Source organism: Phaethon aethereus, assembly GCF_964289735.1.
Source record: "Phaethon aethereus genome assembly, chromosome: 1".
In the NCBI taxonomy this organism is placed as follows: domain Eukaryota; kingdom Metazoa; phylum Chordata; class Aves; order Phaethontiformes; family Phaethontidae; genus Phaethon; species Phaethon aethereus.
The window spans coordinates 5,011,345-5,031,349 of NC_138575.1; the positions used below are offsets into that span (position 1 = coordinate 5,011,345).

Consider the following 20,005-nt stretch of genomic DNA (forward strand, 5'->3'; position numbering starts at 1 on the left):
GAAAACTGCCATTTTGTGGTAAACCAGAAAGCTTTTTTTTTTTCTTGTAGGGAAAAGTTCTTTGCAGGAAACCATTTTCTGACCAGCTTTAAAATACAGAGATAGCAGAGACCACTTACAGTTTTTTCTCATGCCTCCTAAGGAAACTAAATACTAAACTATCAACATTATGTGAGGTTTACTGAAAGCAGGAAAGGTCCTTGCTTTTTTATCCTTTGCCTGTACCCCAGGAGAGGAAGAAAATAAAATAAAATATGAATACCAGGGTATTCTTGCCCCCAAAGTTGTTACTGGGGGCTTTAGCTGCATCAGTCTTTCCTCTCTTCTCTGAAACTGTGCTTATTGGTCCCACTTGCAGCAGCTGGCATGGAGATGGCAGCAGCCTAAAACCTTCAAAAAAGTGTGATAGGAGAGGAGGGGAAACAGGAGGAGGTTACATTGACTTTTTCCAGGAAAAAGTCACATTTTTGCCAAATGTTGATATGGCAAAAGCTATTCAAGGGAGAAACCAGAGTTTCCGTTTGGAAATGCTGCTGTACCGTGGCATGGAAGTTGTCCCTGGGTCAACTCGTGTGCCTTCTTTGTTCCCTGGATGGACTTCAGTTTCTTCATCTGAATGACTGTGCCTTTTCATTAAGCTGTGCTGGTAAACCAGAGAAAACAGTCTGGTTGGAAAGCTGCATGTACAGAGGGCAGCAAGGAGGGGGAAAAAAAGAGGCACCAAACTGCAGTGACCATGCGATGCAGTGATGGTGGTTCTAGAAGGATACATTGGGTTTTCATCTTTTAGATGAAAACCAACCTCATGGTCCCAGTAGCACTTTCTAGTAGCACTTAGTATTTGCTAAATTGTGTGCTTGCCCATTAACCTTACTTTACCATATGTGCAACATCAGCATTTGTGTTAAAGCAAAACCGTGTCAGAAGGCACTTCATTAATATAATGATGGGTCTCTTTGGATTGCCCTATAAATATATGTCGTTGCAATACCAGGTATCATTCCCAGACTCTGCGGGAGCAGCTTAGGTCAATTTGTGTAGCAAATAAGTGGCCAGACTAGTATTAGCATGTGAGATTTCTTGATTCCTGGCCTCTTACCTGACCTTAAAGAGCATGGTAATTTTGAAATAATTGGTATTTTGTCACAGAATCATAGAATAGTTTGGGTTGGAAGGGAACTTTAAAGGTCATCTAGTCCAACCCCCTTGCAATCATCACGGACATCTTCAACTAGATCAGGTTGCTCAGAGCCCTGTCCAACCTGACCTGCAATGTTGCCAGGGATGGGCATCTGCCACCTCTCTGGGCAACCTGGGCCAGGGTTTCACCAGCCTCATTGTCAAAAATTTCTTTTTTATGTCTAGTTGAAATCTACACTCTTTTAGTTTAAAACCATTAAACCCTGCTAAAAAGTCTGTCCACATCTTCCTTATAAGCCCCCTTGAAGTACTAGACAGCTGCAAGAAGGTCTCCCCGGAGCCTTCTCTTCTCCAGGCTGAACCCCCCCAGCTCTTCCAGCCTGTCCTCCCAGCAGAGCTGTTCCAGCCCTCGGAGCATTGCTGGGGTCTCCTCTGGCCCCACTCCAGCAGGTCCATGTCTCTCCTGTGCCGAGGGCTCCAGAGCTGGACGCAGCACTGCTGGCCATGCGGCTTTGGGTGCAGCCCAGGACACGGTTGGCTTCTGGGCTGCGAGCGCACATGGCCGGCTCATGTCCAGCTTTTCATACCCCAGTACCCCCAAGTCCTTCTCGGCAGGGCTACTCTCCATCCCTTCATCTCCCAGCCTGTACTGATACCGGGTGTTGCCCTGACCCAGGTGCAGGACCCTGCCCTTGGCCTTGTTGAACCTCATGAGGTTCACATGGGCCCATTCCTTGAGCTTGTCCAGGTCCCTCTGGATGGCATCCATTCACTCCAACGAATCAACTACACCACTCAACTTGATGTCATCTGCAAACTTGCTGGGGGGGCACTTGATCCACTGTCTGTGTCATTGATGAAGATATTAAAGAATACTGGTCACAGTACTCCCCTGAGGGAGACCACTTGTCCATCTGGACATTGAGCCATTGACCACTACCCTCTGGATGCGACCATCCAACCAATTCCTCATCCACCGAACAGTCCACCCGCCAAATCCATCTCTCTCCAGTTTAGCGAGAAGGATGGAAGGATGTTGTGGGGCACCATGTCAAAGGCCTTACAGAAGTCCAGATAGACAACATCGGTAGTTCTTCCCTTGTCCACTGATGTGGTCACTCCACCATAGAAGGCCACTAGGTTGGTCAGGCAGGGCTTGCCCTTGGTGAAGCCATGCTGGCTGTCTCAAATCCCCTCCCTGTCCTCCATGTACCTTCACATAGCTTCTAGGAGGATCTGCTCCATGATCTTCCCAGGCACAGGGGTGAGGCTGATGGGTCAGTAGTTCCCAGGGTCCTCCTTGCTACCCTTTTTAAAAATGGGTTTAATTGTTAGGGTTTACTATGAAAATAAATAATATTTGCATATTTTTCATTTTGGCAGTCATGTGTTCAGAGGCCTCAGCCCAAACAAGCAAGAACAACGTTACAATAGATGAATAAACAACTTTGTTGATGCTCTTAGTTATTGGCAGTTGCTATAGCGATAGGCTGCCACAGATTCCCGTATAAACGTTCTGGTATGTGGCTGCTCACCACATCAGTCAGATTGGAGGTGCATCCTCCCTGGTAATGGAGATGGTAAAAATACCTTAGCTACGTATATGCCATAAAATTGGGGTTTCATGGTACTTGGAATGGCAAGAGTTATATGTCCATGTGGTTTGGTTGGTTGTTTTTTTCCTGTAGCAGTACAAACTGTGAATCAATTCCCAGAAGTTTGTCCAGTGGGAAAACTCCACGTGAAGTCTCTTTTTGTTGCAGCATCCCTGTACTTGGTCCGGCTAGTGCCAAAGCAGTGCAGCTGTGTAACAGTGGTGGAGGAGTCCCATTTTGCAACGTACTTCTGAGACTGTAAAACTTCATTTGAAGGGCAGAAGCAGAACACTTGGAATGCACCTCCTTATTCCTAACGTCAAGCTCTCAACTCCATGAGTGTTTTGATGGCATGGGATGGTTTCTTCTTTCTGGCTTTAAACAGTGGCTTTTCCCAGGTTCTAGCAAATTTTTCACTGGTTCTAAATTTTGTGTTTACAGGCTGCTTGTTGTGCCTATTTCCCTCCTCACCAAACAATAGCTTTTCATGTAGCAAGGTGTAACCCAGATCTTCACCTCCAGCGTAATGGGGAGCGTAGTTTTGGAGCACTCAGCGCATCAAAATTTGACCCAGCTGCGTTTATTTCAGTGAGGGATCTTGTACACGCGTGAGGACACTGGGACATAGCCAGTGCCTTCATTCGTATCTCACATTGCTCGTTCAAGTAAGTTGTGCCGTGTCTGAGCAGCTGATCAGTAGCGATCCCTTCCTTAGGCAGGAGGAAATCCCATAGAAAAATTGATTATTAACACGATGCTGTAGAAATACAAGGGCAGAAAAGGCAGGAAATTGGGTTTGGGTTTTTGATAGCTGTTTTAATTTGGCTACATAGAAAATGCCCACAAATTAAATTACGTCCTTTGGTTGTAACATGAATATGGATTTTGGTATACCTAACTCTGCATGCATTGGAAGTCTGGTTTTGGCTGTGAAGAGCTGTGCATAGAGCACAAAACATTTTGGGATGGATAGGAGGGGATGTGCTGCTTGTACAAGAGAATTTTATGTTGAAATACATACTAAAAAAAAAAAAACCACGGAACAACATAATTTCAGCTACAAAGTGTTACTTTCAGGCCTTCGTATGTTTGCTTGACTGTAATCTCATTAACTTTTCTTTTAATTGAATATGGAGGCAGAGTTGAGCTCTGAAATTTAGGTTTAAACGTTTTTTAAAAAAATGAAAATTGCTCCTGTTGAGGGATTTGGTTCAGGATCCTCTTTAAACATTTATGGGAATATTCACACTGGCTAATACAGGCTAATACAGATATCTGCGTTGTTTGACACGTGATTACAAATGGGAACCAAAGATTCCCATAAAGCCGTTGAACAGAGAGACAGGGAAGATGATTCAGAACATTGGATATCTAAACTACAGGCAGGCTGCTTCCTTCTTTGTTTTGCAGATTGTTTTGGTTTTAAACACAACACAATCTGCAAAAATGCCACTATTTAAGTTTTCTTTTTTAATGTGGCTCGTCATTGCTAAATTGAAGAACCTGGGATGAAAAAAAGCACGTTATGTGAATTAAATGTGGCGGTGGACAGTGAGTGTTTGTGTTACCGCAATAGTATCACAGGTTCATTTCCTTTGTGTATCTTACTTCAGTTTTCCAAACTAGGATGGGGTTTTTCCAGCTTTTTCTGTATACTTTTCCAGGGGCTTTTGTTTCCAAAGATGTAAATTGAAAGGGATGACATTTCCACGCAAAGAGAAGAAATGTTTATTTTAAGAATGCACAAGTACCCAGTTACAGTATAACTTGTTGAATCCTCGATGCCAGACTGGCTTTGCTTGGGAGATGAATGTGAATTTGAAAAGGACCCTGTCAAAGTAATTGGGCTCTGCAGCTTACTCCTGTTAGCCAAATCGTGGCTTCATGCTCCTCTGTTTTGTCTTTTAAGCATGCAGTAGCAACGTTTAAGGAACAAAAAGTTTGCAGCCTTGGTGCGTGTGGTGAGATATCGCCATGGTTTGCGTACTGTTTCCAAACACAGGCCAAGCCTTCCCCTCCGCCCCCTCCCCAAAAAGACGAAAATAAGGAAACAAGCACCCAAAAATCTCCATACAAGCAGAGAGAAGCAAAATGAGCAAAACCTCAGCTGAGTTTTCGGTTAGAGTTTGGGGTTTTTTCTCCCCTACGCCGATGTTGTTGCTAACCTACGGACGGAGCAGCCTGCGGCGGCGGGGAGCTGCGCCGAGCTCCGGGCGGGCTCGCTGGCCGGGCTGGGCATGCCATAGGGCACGGCTGCGACTCGCGGTGTCCGGCCGCACGTCCCCAGCTGTGCCTTCGGTCCCCGGGCGCAGTGGAGATCGGCGCCGACTCCATCGTGGTTTCAGCTGTCACAGAAGAGGAGACTGGTTGTTTGAAGCAGGCTACCATGTTTTTGTCGTGCCTTCTTTCTCTGCCAAAGCTGTACGGATGCAGGGAGTGAGAATATCCTCCTGCCAGCTTTCTGGAGGCATTTTTATACCCACGCTTCACTGTAACTCAGGAAAGCAATAAAACAAGGGAAGGGGATGGCATAAGGATCAGCTGAGCTATAGCAGTCACTTCCTGAGCGTGCTTGACCTTGCATATATTATTTTCTTTTCATCTAACTGTTGCATCTGTACCTGCAGACAATGTGCTCTTAGAAAAATTAGAAGTGGGAATTAAATATTGTGATACAGTAAAGCTGGGGGTTTCTCATATAACTTTGCAGAAACGTCCTGCTTTCCACTGATCTGTTATTCAGCATTTAGAGATGTAAGATTTGCAGTCCTTTTTCTGGCATATTTTTTAATACTGTACGCTTCTTGCACTCTACTTTCCCGTTCAGATTTCTGTATTTCTAAATGTTACGTGTATGGAAGAGGGTTCATAAATATATATGTTCCTTGACGGTTTCAGTTCATGCATGCGTATATGAATATATATCCCTCGATGGAGTTTCAGTTCTGCTGCAGACGCAAACGGATTTCTCCTTCTTTATCAGTGGCACCATTAGCAGAGATAGAAATGGAAACTTTTTCAACTAAAACCAGCTGGGATATCATTGATCAAGATACAGTCTAGCCCAGGAAAATGGGGTGTAAGTAGTAATTGGAGCTGTAATACAGTTGAAATGATGTTTTTCTTGCTGTTTGTTTTGAGGATATTTCATGACCTATTCATTCATTCATTCATTCTCTCCCTTTTCCCTTAAAAATACAAATTTCTCAAAGCTAAAGAGGGGTTTAGGGCTGCTTAAACAACAGATGGAAAGGCTGTAATTTTGTTCTTTCAGAAAATATTTAATAATATATTAAAAGTTTGTAGAAGGGGAAGTATGACTCTCTAAGGTATTTTCAAATCAGTGACATCTTTTTCCTTTAATGTGTTATACTTAACATTGCTGTTTAAAAGCATGGAATGAGACTTCATAGGTTTGTGTTGGTTTTGTGTTGGGGTTTTTTTTTTCTTTTTAAAAAAGAGCCTTCCCAAGACACTGGATTTACATTTTAAAAAGAAAACACATTACAAAGACCCTGCCATTAACTGTACAGAAATGAGCATTTGATGATGAGTTTCAAAGGAAACAGATGAAGTGGTTAGCAAGTACTGCGGCATTTGGCACGTGTGCAGATTCAAGCAATAAGTCAAAAAGACACAGATAAAATATTGTCAGGGAGCTGGCTTTGTTGCTTCTATTTTGATGCCAAAGATCTACTTTGGAATTACTTTGACAAATTAGAAATGCAGTTTACACCAGCAAGTATTTTTCCCTTAAATTTGGAGTGCCAGGCAGGCAAAACGCCTTGCCTTGACTATCTCCTTTTCAGTACTTACTCTCCATAACCAAGTTCCGGACTCAGCTCAGGAAACTAATTTACTTCCCTTTCTAAAACACATTTTAAAGACAAAAACTAAACTGTATTAAATATTTACATGTCATCAGTCACTGTAATTACCATAGTGTTTATATTCTGTTTGCAGAGAGTGAGGGAGATGGTCATGCAACATCAAGAGGCAGTTGATATTTAGGAGACAACTTCTATCATAGTGTGATCACTGTGAGAATACTTTGAGGCAAGAAAATACTTTTTCCAATCAAATGCATTTTATTAGAAGATTCAATCATCAATCCTGCCTTGCAGTCCTCCTTTCTCAGTTGGCTGCGTGGACATTATTAATTTTCACTACAGGTTAGCCTAGATATGGCTCAGATTTTCCCAGTTTCTTCCCTCCGTAATTCTTTCCATTCTCTCCTTCATCCCAAGTACTTCTTCCCAGCATATGCCCATCTTTTTATACTCTTCTTCATAGGACGGTGATAGTAAAACAGTATTATAGCAGCCCCTAGCAAATGTGGAGTCTGTGTGTATTGACTACATGGGGATTAATGATTGTAGATTGTATACATGCAAAAATAGTTGTACGTCTTTGGCCAGTTGACCTTGCTGCTGATCAGTCTCCCATTGAATTTCTAGTATTAAAAGCTCTGTTACAAAGTCAGAAAATGGCTTTTTTATTAATCAGTATTTGGGAAAAAGAGGAAAAATTCTTGCCTTTTGTACTCAATTTTTGAAAGATCCTCTGCAATTCCTCCTGTATAACACAACAAAGCCACATCCATTCCTAGAGCAGTGGTTAGGTTCTGTGTATCGTGACAGTACATTATCCCAGCTATTTGGAAGGGGTATGGAGCACCAAATTTTAGCTTATACAGTTTATAATATAACAAACAATGTTGATGTGAGAAAAAGCTAGTTTCTTTTAAATGGGGAGAAAAAAAAAGTAGCAATCTAAGAAGTGTTTCTGTCCATTAGAAGTTTGACAGTAACACCTTGGCTGTGAAAAGCTAGAAGAAATTTTAAAAGGTCTGAGTTATTATTTGTTAAAGCTGAACTATAATCTTTATTTCTAAATACACACACGCACACACCTATGCATCACTGTTGTGCTTTGGCTTTTAGCTTCACCCCCAAAAAATGCAGTCCTCTCAAATCAGGCCAGGAAGACTGTTATCTGGGTATTTTGTATGTGAGCATTTTCAGATGTAAACCATGCACACAGTGTCTTGGTTTTATGCTGAGGAAATCCCAAAGCAGCTGAAAAGTCACGCCTGCAGAAAGCCATATGAAGGTACAGTAGAGCCATCTCTTGCGAAAGGTAACAGCCCTTTGCCTAAACTTTGTTCTCCCACACGATGGCACAAAGGACTTTGTCTTATATACCCTGGTGTTACGAAAACTGCAATAACAAATTTCACATCTGAGCAGAGGAAGAAAGCTGGTTTATTTTTGCCTTATTTGCAGTCCCTTCACTCCTACGTAGATGCATCAAGCTCCACGGCAGTTATCTTAAAAGGGTGAAAAGCAGGTTGGAAATCCCATTAGGATTCTGCACAAGGGTCTCTGAGCACTCCACATCTGCAAAAAAAATTAAACATTTCAGCCCATCCCTTCGGACTGCGGACGTAGCAGTGCTCCTCGCGGTACAGAGACGCTCGTACCGTCAGTTGCCGTTTCTTCCACCTACCCTGATGCGAAGTAGTAAGAGATTTTGGCCATAGGACATACAGAGCCATGAGACCAGATAATTGGCATTTTAAAGTGTTGCCAGGATGATGTAAAATTGTGGTTTATTTTCTCATCATTCAGGAGAGCTGTTTGTTTAATTTTTTTTTGACAGTGGCAGTTAGAATAAATGTGCTAGTGTTTCAAAAAGCATAATAATGCATTGTTTTTATGGGGAAACAGAGCTCCAGAGGAAATGATAGTTTGATTTTGTGCATATTTTCTGCAGTAAACATTTTTGGCATTCCTTTTTTTTTTTTCTTTTTTTATTTTTTTTTTTTTTTTTTTTTTTTTGATACTTTATTTTTCCTGCTTGGTTTAATGCAGCATAACCTCCTCTAAATTTAGTGGGAAGTGTAAACGTATGTAATGCTTTTTCTGTGGTTAGAAAATACATGTAGCATTAAGTTATTAAAGCTTGACTTTAAACTATGTCTTGGGCTAATGATTTTACAGTATAATTGCTTTAGTTAATTTGAAGGCAGGTATACATACAGCTTATTCCATTTTGGCACTATAAAGTTTGCCATTGGTATTATACCTCATTTTTTATATGATTTACATAATTTGTGAAACAGATTTAATATTTTGTGTGTGAGCTAATTAGTTTCTGGTTTAGAGCCTTCATTGTATGTTTATTGGGTTTTGAACACCTTTTACAGTAGCACAGAAGGTCGTTGTTGGATCTAAATTCTTTGTAGAGCAATCAATCCTGTTTTAATAAAATAAGTTGCATAATTTTTAATGTAATTAAATTGGGTTACACAGAATTGTTTTCAGCTGTAAATTGGCTGAATTGGAAGAAATATGGTAGTGATGTGTTAATTACTGCGCTGTGCTCTTTCCCATGTTATAGCATAGTTAGAGATTACCGGACTTCGGATGAGCGCAATTTTATATGCACCGCTGAGGAGCTCTTAAGGGGTGACCGACTGTTCCTAGGAGAGAAGGGGAAAAAAAAAAGAACATTTATAGTAGTATTAAAAAAATCTTTCTGCACAACTTTCGGAAGATCCAGTGTTAATAAGACCCTGCTGTTTATTAGGCACTGCCAGTGGACAGCAGTACCAAGCACCGAGCTCTTCGGCAGGTGGCGGCGAGGTTGGGTGGCTGAAATAAATGTCCTTTTTCCAGGGGCACGCCAGAGAAACGGAGCCCCTCCAGGCACAGTAAGCATCGTCCAGCCACGTCCCACACCAGCCCGAGAAAGTTCTTTTCCTCTGGTATGTGGTTCCTACACGAGGGCACATGCTGGCTGTTTTCCTCTCAAAGGAATTGTTTTCTTGGCTGCCGCCATCCAGTGTTTAACAGTACTGTGCAGCTTTAACGGCTCCTGGCTTATTAGGAGTCTAAACAGTCTCCTGTATCCTTTGTGTCAAAATGAGTGAAAGCTTTGGAAATCATTTTGGGATTCATTGAGCAGGAAAAGGAGTTGCTCGAAGGAGTCAGACCCTGCAGAAAGGCTGACTTCGCAAGTTAAAAATGGACAGTAACAATTCCTTTCCAGAAGTTTTTTTGCATCCATTCCTCGTGCTAATTCAGTCTCTTAACTTACTCAGATTGTTTCTGTACACAAATTATTTCTCATTTGGATTTTACTTGTCTGTTTATACCTCTCTTTTTACTTGCGTAGCTCATGCATGCGTGCTTACGCTTTTTTTTCTTGCTAAAATAGTTGCACTTAGTACAGATAAATTAAAGTTAATGAGACAGAACCAGAACACGGTGCAGGTATTTCCCTTCCCTCTGGTTGTGTGCTGTTATGAGCTGGTTCTGGGAGTTAAAAAAAAAAAAATAAAAATTCAATCAGCCACAATACAAGTCCCTGTCTGGTGGGACAGTGGCTGTAAGCAGCACCCTGTGTGTCACCCCGGATCTGCTAAATGCATTTTGTGGTAGGAGCAAATATTAACAGTTGCCTTCGCGCTCTCTGCTAAGGTGCATCTGATTTCATTTAACGCTGCACATGAACAGTCTTTTACTCACACACTGCCATAGATGTTTTTTGATTATTTCCAAGTACTTTGAACGAAGGCTCTGTTTTTCTGACGTGTTTACATGTATACACAGCTATTAAAAAAAAAAAAAAAGCTGACTTTTTACTGTCGTATTTGCAGCCATTGTTGCTCAGCATAGAGTTGTTAGACCTTTGCAATACAATTATACCAGTGGAAGCCTTTAAGGCATTTATTTCCAAATGGGAATAGTGTTTCTCCTACTTTAAACAATTAGATAAAGTGTAATCTCACTTTCTTCCTGTGGAATGCCACACTTTTATTGCTATCATTTATCAGTTGCGAGATGTAAATACGACGTAAGCTTAGGAGCCTGGCTCAAATAAAACCAGATTGTATTGATTCTTGTGTGGTACAGAATGAAACAGAAAATCATCTGACATCCCCTCTGTGTTCATCGAAGCAATTTTTAAAGAATAAAGGCTGAATACATACAATATAAATTCCTTATCTTGTTTACTTGATATGCGCGTGCAGTTCGAAAGTCAGAAACCTGATAAAAATCGCAGCTAATTGTGTGAGATAGTACCTGTTATTTTCACCGTAGGCTTAAAACGGGAGATGTTGTGGCTGAGTCTAAAAGCAGCTTCGAAGTATGCAGAAACTTTGGAGATGTGCTGACAATTTACTGATGGACACCTAAAGACAGGGAGAGAAAAAAATAAAACCAAACAAAACTTTCACGTCTCTGGCAGCAAATGAAATGGAGTGAAAAACTGAAGTTTTGTCCATCCGGCAAGTTAATGATTTTCTTTTTTTCTTTTTTTTAAAAAAAAAAAACCACCAAAAACCCAAACCCTTTCCCCATCCCCCTGCCCTGCTGGGGAGACAAGACGGCTGCTGATTTCTTAAAGCCTTAAAGTTAGCTGACCTCCTAGCTGAACCCGACTTTAATGTAAACATTTTCTTGAGATGGTTCGTAGCAGGGCCAGCAAATCTGGAGAATATTAGTGGCGCTGTGTTTGCGGGAAGCAGGAATCCCTTGGTAATTCTCGGGAGCTCTTTTCCAGGCCAAGGCAGCTTGAGACACAGTTGTGTTTTCAGTTTTGCAGGGTTCGCTGGTAATGCCCTGTGTATCTTTTAAAAATGTAATTAGTAAAACGCATAATTAGTTTTTGCTTTGAAGTCGAGGGTTTTTTACTTGCTTTCGCTCTGTTAAAATTCTTTATCTTCCCCCACCATAGGTAAATAATATGATAGCATAATATTCGTGTTGCTTTAGTCATCGACGTTTTGACGTTGGTATACGAATCTAAACAGAAGAGAGAAATTAGAGCAGGGCTTCCTCCAGATTGCCTCTTGTCGCAAGAATATTAAGTTCCTTTAATGCTCCATGCTTAAGCGAAATGCATGGCTGGTGACTCGACCCCGGTATTTTAAAGAAAAGTTTTATGCTTGTCTGGGTGTGTAGTAGCACTTTCAGGATCTTCTTGCGTGCCCATTCTGTACAGCATGAATTGGTTACAAGGGCTGCGTCGTGCCTGATCACATCAAGTATTTTGCAGGTAGAATCTTGGGGCTGAATTTCTAAATTTTCCTTACCCGCGTGCCCTTTTCTTAAGGTATTTTGCGTTTATCGTAAGCCTGCACAGCTGTTGAAATGACGTGCTGAAATGGGATATAATACTTAGTGCTGGCTTCTTGCTTTTCGGCTTCAAAGCACTTTTTGCACATTAATTGACCTCCCCGGTGTCCCAGTCTGCCCAGTGCTTGCTGCGGTACAGCAGCGTGCCCAGAGCGGGTGCACAGGTGGGCAGGAGTCCAACAGACCTCAGTCACTTGTGCGTATTACGCCTTGGCACATGCTGTGTGTTGTGTTACGCTGACTCTAAAAATCTTAATTTTGCTTGCACAAAAAAGCATGTTTACCCATGAGAAACCTGGGCCTGTTATGGGTGGTGGATTGCTGCCGCTGCGTGTTGCATGTGAATCTGTGCTGCAAAAATTGGGTTCAGTCTGTTGACCCATTAGGTGAAGAAACTTGATAGAATAGGCAGATTGATGGAAAGAAACCGTGTGTGTAGTTGATTTACTTTTTTTTTCTGTGCAAAAAAATACAGCAAAATTGCTTTTTCGGTTCAGAAGGAAACCTTACAATTCTTCTATTAAAGAGTCTCTGAAATCCAGTTTTCACTTCCAGCACAGGGCAGCAGAGATGGAAAACTCCCTTTAGAGCTTTCATTTAAATTATTGAGCAAACTTGCAGAAAGGAGGGGCGGGAAAAAATCCAAAGACTGATGTTTTCTGCTTATATTTTATTTTCAATTCAACAGTATGTACCGTTGCCATGCCATGAACAGCGCAAAACCAATGCCTTTGCAGTAAAGGAGAACCCAGGCAGAACGTTGCCAACATTTGCGGGTTTTCCCAGATGAGTTGCGTCAATTAATCATTCTTCTCTTGCCCTTCTACCCCAGCTCTCTCCAGACGTCGCATCTGCCACATGTTTTCTGGAGCAAGGGTTCTCTTAATTTATCTTTTTGGTAGGTTGGAGGGTGCTTTGAATGCACTGGATGCTAGTTGGAGCACGTGCAACTTCCTGAAATATAAATAATCATGTAAAGGGTTTATGTTGTCACATAATAATTTTATTGAAGTTTCTCGAAGGTTTGCTTTTTTCAGGTTTTGATCGTGGAGATGTTTAATTGGTGTTAAAATTGGCTGTTGTGTATGTTCGTTGTCATGGCTTGTTTAATACCTCGTGTTTGCAGTTGTCCCAGTTTTACCATCTTGAAAGATGGTTTCTATTTAGTTCCCTTAATGTTTTCCACAGTTTGTTTTAAAACCCACAAATTTAGCTGAAGTGTTTGTTTTTTCACTTAAGAATGTTAACTTTAGAAATAAAATATTTCCTGTTTATCAGCAAAAGTGTTTCTTCCCACTTGCTGGCATGATTTTGAAGATGGATTTTTTATTTCCTTCTTTACGCCGCCCTTCTTTCTTGTGCTGAACGTAATAAAACCTGAGCAATGATAAAGCTTATTTAACCCAAATATACCTGCCTCACCTCAAATAAATACAAAATAAATTGGGCAAAAGAAAGAGATAATATTTTTGAATCAGTACACAAACATTGCTCTCTGTAAGATATTCATTGTACTGCAATAAATGGGGAAAATATATTGAATTTATGCACACATGATTGACTTTTCATACAGCGAACCCAGGTTAAACATCTTGAATATGGAATATGAATAGAGCTAACATTTTCATATGAAGCAATAATGAAAATGAACAGAGCTCCATTTTGACTGATAGCAAAGAACATTTGATACTCCAAGGCATAAAATGTGTTTAGTACTTGGGTTTTGTTAAGCTTGACAGAAGCCAGGAAATGGGACGGTACAACTGCTGCATAAAGGCTTCTTCTGTACCCGATGACAGGCTCGAGGATGTAACTGGGTAAAAACAATAACGCCACCCGACCGCTCTTCGCTCCCTACAGTAAGAGGAGAAGGTATTCATGGCTGCGTGTCGTCAACGGCTTCACGTCGGAAAATACCCGTCGTGAGGACGTGGGTTTTGTTCCCTGGGCCGAGCCTGGCGCCAGGCTGCAGGGAGAGGGGCGGGAGAGAAGGGAAGAGCAAAACTTCTTTTCGTGGATTTTACGGGGTGGACGATGTGCATGACTTGCATTTATTATTTTGGTTTGTCTTGTTCTGTTCTGTAATAGCCATGAAATGAGGTTTAGTCCAGGTAACGGGAAGGATGTCCTGGTGCTTTCCTGTGTCGGGGAAGTACATGGCTTGCAAACCAGCTGCGGTTCAAGAGTTACCGGCATTACTTGCTCCGGGTTCCTCACCACGGTGGTCCTTTCTTCTCCCCCACGCCAGCATCTTCTAGTCGGGCTGCTCCAGCAGAGGATAACAAGCCTGTGTTTCAGCAGCTTTTTCCTGTGGTGATTTCCGTCCCTAATGAGCTTTACTTGTTGAGTCTGTGCGTGTTACTGTTTGATAGGCAGAAAAATCAGAAGTCAAAATATGCAGGTCATGCAAAAATTGCCCGAAACTTTCTTTGTATTTCCTTCCCTGCCCACCCACCCCTCTCCCTTCTAGCAGAAGCTCAAGTTGCTTTTCTCCTACAAATGCACTTGTTTCCTTAGTTGTAACCTTATAAATGCTCATTTAACATGGACTGTGTTTGAAGACTTGGCCTCTTATTTGTTTTTAGTGTTTTAAATGAAAAGTTTAAAAGTACCTAAAAATCAACTTAAAGAAAAACTCGGCCCAGCAATTAAGGTTTGATGTCTGAGTTTCTCCAGCTCCCGTGTACATGGAAGGAAACTTTCCCAAAGAGTCACGCAAGGGAGAAATTCCTCTCATCAGTGAATACAGAGCCCGTGTAGCTCTGAAGGAAAGCTTGGCTTCCACTCAGTTAAAAGAGGCTCTTAATTGATCCTGTGCTAACCCAGAACAGGAGTTTTTTGCTTTCTGGAGGTGGAGACAAAAATAAACTAATAAGGACGCCTGTCGGCTTCCAAGATCAGCGTGTTTTCACACTCTGCTGAAAGGGCTTTGCAATGCTTATGGTTTAATCACCAGAATGATGATTTACATTAACAGCTTAAATATATAGAACCTCCCAGTGAACTGGTAACTAAACCTGTACCTGAAGTCCTTTGGAGTGACCTAAAATACTTTGGTATTGCGTATTTTAAATACAAACGCTCTGTCAGCATCCAGGAGAGTTAAAGAGCCCCTGGAGGGGTGGCTACTTCTGCGCTAGCCTCAGGGTGACCCGTTTCATGTTCTTCATCGCCTTCTGCCAGTGTAAGCTGAAGGTCTTGGACCACTTACCTTTGCAGTGAGTGTTTTCTGTATTGTGGATCCTGTTAAATATATTTTTAACAGGTTTCTCTGCACATCCTGCAAGTTCATTACTGTGAATAAGGAATCTTATTTCAAGAGCTCTTTGAATTTATGTCGAGCCTTCAGCTGATCCAGCAGTCTTGTATCATTTAATCTCAGTTTGTTCACCTGCGAAATGGGTGTTTTCACAGCTTAGTGTGATGTAATACTTTAAAAATGCACTTAATACCAGTATATTGTACAAATAAATAGAATGTTGTGTATAGAGAACTTGCTTCTGAGTGGTAGGACAATGGTATATGCTACATTTTCTGGACACAGAGGGTGTAGAAGGGACAGTACACCTGTGGGTTTTGAGTATTGTGTGAGAATAAAACTTTTTAGGACACCAAGGAAGATACTGTACACCATTTAGAAAGTCCTTTGAGAGCCTGCACAGATTGTTGGAGCTATATTTTCCAAACCAAAAAAAATTGTGAGGCAAAATGGCAAAGGGAAAAGGCAACTAAAGATTTTTTCTTCCCATCCTTAAAATTATCATTGTTGTCTGCAGCTGTAAAATTGTTCTGTTGTCTTGGCCGACTGGAGCCCTGAGCTCTCCTGGTGCAGCATCAGCCTTGCTGTGCCAATTCCTCGTCTCAGGAGGAAGATGAAGAACAGGTTTGCAATTAGTGCGGTGGATTGGGATTCAGAAGATCGGGGTCAGCCTTGCTTCATGACCTTAGGTAGGTCACTTCCTCCATAAATCAGTATTATTACAGTAATATTTCCTTTCCTTCATCTTAGATATGTCTTCCGTATTTGATTTGTAAACTGTTCTGACTGAGGGCTTTCCAGGTTAAGTCTGGACAGCATCTACCACAATGGAGTTCTGTTGTTAGCTGGGGTCTCCAAGATGCTTCTTTAATAACAACAATCATAAATTCAAAGCTACTATTATGTTACATCATTCCTTTAAACGCTGAGACGTATGAGGTTATACTTGTTAAGCTCAAAAAAGTCAGGAAATACCAGTGGTGAGGTTGGACATAGAATCTTAACATGTCATTGCCTGAGTGTGTTACAATCACAACTTATTTCTCCAGTGCACGGTACCATTAATATTTGACTTTTCAGAACTCTGTAAACAGGAAGGGTGCAGCATGATGTTGTGCACTCAGAGCAGTGCTTTTCTGGAGGTTGATTCAGCAAATCTGGATGTACAAAACTACTTTCTGCTTGATATTTACATCCAGGCACCTAATATCTAATATAGTCATTGGTGTATAGTTTTGTAGGTACTCGTCATTGTGTGTATATGAGATTCTTTTCTGCTTTACTTCTATTCACTTGTAATATTATACTTTACATTGACTATTGCAGAATCCAGAGGAGCATTTTAGAAGAACAGCAAAGTTTTAATCGGTGTATGTCATGTAAATTAACCTAGTGCTGAAGCCTAGTACAAGCGATCTGTATACACGCAGTTAATCCAGTGCTTCCCAGTTTAAAGCTGACTGTGCCTTTGCAGCCTACCCATTTCTGAGCAGACCTAGGAGAAGAAAACAAGGGGAGCGAGATGCTTTGGCCAGGGCAAGTCCTTCAGCCTGCTCTGATTTTTCCAGGTATTCCCCAGACATGCTGCTGTAGAAGAGTGGGCAGCAGATTGGTTTTTCTGTTCTGGCAGGACACACAGAAGCAGCAGGTCATCAGCTGGGCCCGTCTGCACTGTCAAAGATATATAACTCAAGTCAAAGCACTTCCACTCTTTCAAGAGTTAACAGGCATCCCTGTCACTGTCTCGGGATATTTTTATGTGAAATTTGTTGGATATTTAAAAGAAAAAAAAATACATAGGATTAATTTTGGCTGCACACTAGCAGATTGGTCTGTTCTGCACGTGACCAGAGTTGTGCCTTGCATCGAAGCTTGCACACATGGGGGAAGCGGGGTTTACTACTGTAGGAGAGTCCATGAGTAGAAAATTAAGGTCCAGGAGATGCTGTCCTAGATAATTTCTGCAGAGTCCGGTTTTGTTGACTTTTGCTTGATAAGGAGTAAGGTAAAAACCTAAAAGCCCTGACATGTTTAATCAGGAAACCTCATTTATACTTGTGAAAGTAGGGCCAAATAATTCACATATATGCGTGGTACAACGCAGCTTCTTGGAGGATGATGTCCCTCTGCTTCACATTGCTTTGGCAGCCATGTAAATTCTCGCTTGCATTATTTTATACTTTATTGAATTTACATGAGGGGATTCAATGATACCATACCTAGTTTTTGCCAAAAAACTCCAAAAGATTTTTTTCACCAAAAACCTCACTATTAAGAGAGGTTACTCGAGTGGTTTCCACCTCTGCTCTGTCACCCGTGGAGCAGCAGAGCTGCAGTTACTTTTGGATTTGTTCAACTTCCCCATGATTTGAGCAGGAGTGAGTAATATGGCTAAACTTTTTTTTTTTTTAAAGGTTATGACAGGCCAGAACTGATAAATTTTAGCATGATAGGGAAAGCTATAACGTGGGGGTTATAATTAAAATGTGTAGGCACCCTGAATTATAGCTGTTGCGAGTGTTCCAGCTATAGTAATAATTGAAGACCTTTTAATAATTTTATATGTTCTTTTCTAGCTTGGCCTTGAGCTTAGGCAGGTCTTCAGTTTCAAGATAATTTTCTTGTCCTCAAAAGTTAAATTGCTTTCTTTAATATAAAGCATACAATAAGGAGTGCAATTGAAAAGCTGCATGCCTACTGAACCTGCTCTTTCAGCATGAGACTCCACTTGTTAGGAGCAGATCCAGAGGAACAAACACTCTTTTATTATTAGATGATAAATCCCTGATGCCATATCACTGTTTTGGCTTTCAACCTTATTGAACTTTCAAGAGAAATGCCTCTGTTTATAACATGAACTGCCTAGTAGCATCCAAATATCTGTCACTGTACTGTGGACTTGAATTTTTATTTAGTAAACTGTACAGTGTGCTGTGTTGTTAATAGCATGTCTGATACTGTACGACGAGGATCTGGCTTATATCCTGATGAAAAGCTGTAGAATGAGATGTGAGGTTTACCATTTTTATTACAGAATTTTGATTGCGAGTTAGAACTTCCAATAAGTTTAATTAAAGGAGTTGGCAAATTAAGGTAGGTTCTTCTGAGTACCTAAGAAATATAAAATAGTATTTCTGCTGAAAGTTATTGGGATTGTTATTCCTGGATTACTGAAACGCTGTTGAGAATATGGCCCCGCATTCAAAAATATCTGCTGAAGGCAAAAACCCATGTACTTTAGAAAGTGTTATTTACTACCCTGTAGAAATATCTAAATAAATAGTAATACCTCTACATCTGACTTTGTTAAATGCAGGAAGTCTGTTGGAATGGAAAAGCAATTTGCATTTCTGCGTGTGTACACGTATGTGTGTTTGGTGAATTACGTTTCCATGTTTGAGTTTTAGTTCACCGTTCTCAAGCAGATTCTGCAGTCTCTGAAATTGGGGAAACTGAGGCAAGGCTCTGAATTTATTTTGCAGGCAACTTAGTTTAGAGGTGGCAAAGCAAAGATGACAGTTGGCTGCTGGCTCAGTGTCGTAGGTGCAGGGTTGCCTGTGGAATTTGTTTCCAAACCATCTCCTTTGAGATACCCAGCATGTTCCTTCATCAGGAATCTTCGCTTTTGACACAGCAGTGGGGTATTATGCCAAGAAACATTTCTGTAATATTGATATCTTAGCCCACAGTACGATATTTGTTTAATATTTGGTAAGGTCTCAGGTGCAACAACCAGCTAGCAAAAGTTTTCTTCTCATGGGAGCATTCTACCGAGTTCTAGCACGTAGTCAAGATCCAGTATTTTATAATGCCAAGAAATGTCGTTAAAAGGTTTTATAAGCTGTCAGACTTTATGCGGTGTTTTCTGCTGCAGAGTATCAAATTGATAGTCAACCATAATTTGGTTTTTAAGTTTGTCTGTTGAATGAGTACCAATTTGTATAGATAATACATTGTGTGTTAGAGTGAGTGCTCCGCTTTTGTACGTTCCCTTCCATTAAGAAGATGAGACCTCAGATAAGTGGGAGTTTCAGATAATGTGGAATCAAATACGTTAGCAAGCCGTACTGTAACAAATCAGCACAATGACTATTTTATGTTTGAAGCGGAGATCGTGTTTGGCGTGCCTGGAAATGCCTTGTTGGAAAAATCAATTCTGAGCATCCCCTTTCTCCAGGTTTTGATTCATTTTACCTCGAGCGTATTTTGACACTGGAAGTTTCAGTCTGCTCACATGCAGGGTTTAACTCTTTGGCTTTTTTAAGCGTAATCCAGATTTACACCAGGGTAACTGGGAACAGTGTGTGCTTTTGAAGGGCACATTGATCGGTGCTTAATTACTGTGTTTGACTGGTGAAGCAGCATAAGAAAAGCATGCACAGAAGACACCTGAAGAAAAAATCTAACAGCATATCACACTTCTTGTTTCCTCAAGACATCTTACTAGACCTCAAACTCCTAATATTTTTGGACATGTCCATGTTTTTGGCAGACTGACACTATGTAGAACAGTAAAGCTATAGCATCCTGCCTGGTAGGACTGACAGAGCTTGTTTCGTTTGGGGCAGGCAAATGAATAAATAAGGCTTCCTGGTACACTTGGGAAGCTGAAAGCACTCGGGGAAAAATATCAATAATCCCCATTTGATGGACGGTGGGAGTAAGACTGTGTCTTGTCAAGCACCACTGAGCTGGTCACTGGCAGAGCGGGGCCTTCAAATCTGCTTGAAATAGGGAAGTTGATGAGAGAGGGGATACGGGAGGCCTATTCCACCCCGCCGGATCGGAGGAGGAGGTTTTATAGAGAGATGTAACATGTTCTTTAGTTTGATTTATTTATTTTTCCTCACAAAGGAGAGCGTCTG

The 20,005-nt window shown here is 41.2% G+C and overlaps 1 protein-coding gene across 1 annotated transcript in view; it reads left to right on the forward strand.

Annotated features, from left to right (window-relative positions):
* The window catches only part of TAF3 (TATA-box binding protein associated factor 3), a gene marked incomplete at both ends in the record, with an annotated part of 117,966 nt that overhangs the window by 51,061 nt on the left and 46,900 nt on the right, over positions 1-20,005 (forward strand). The window lies entirely within an intron of this gene.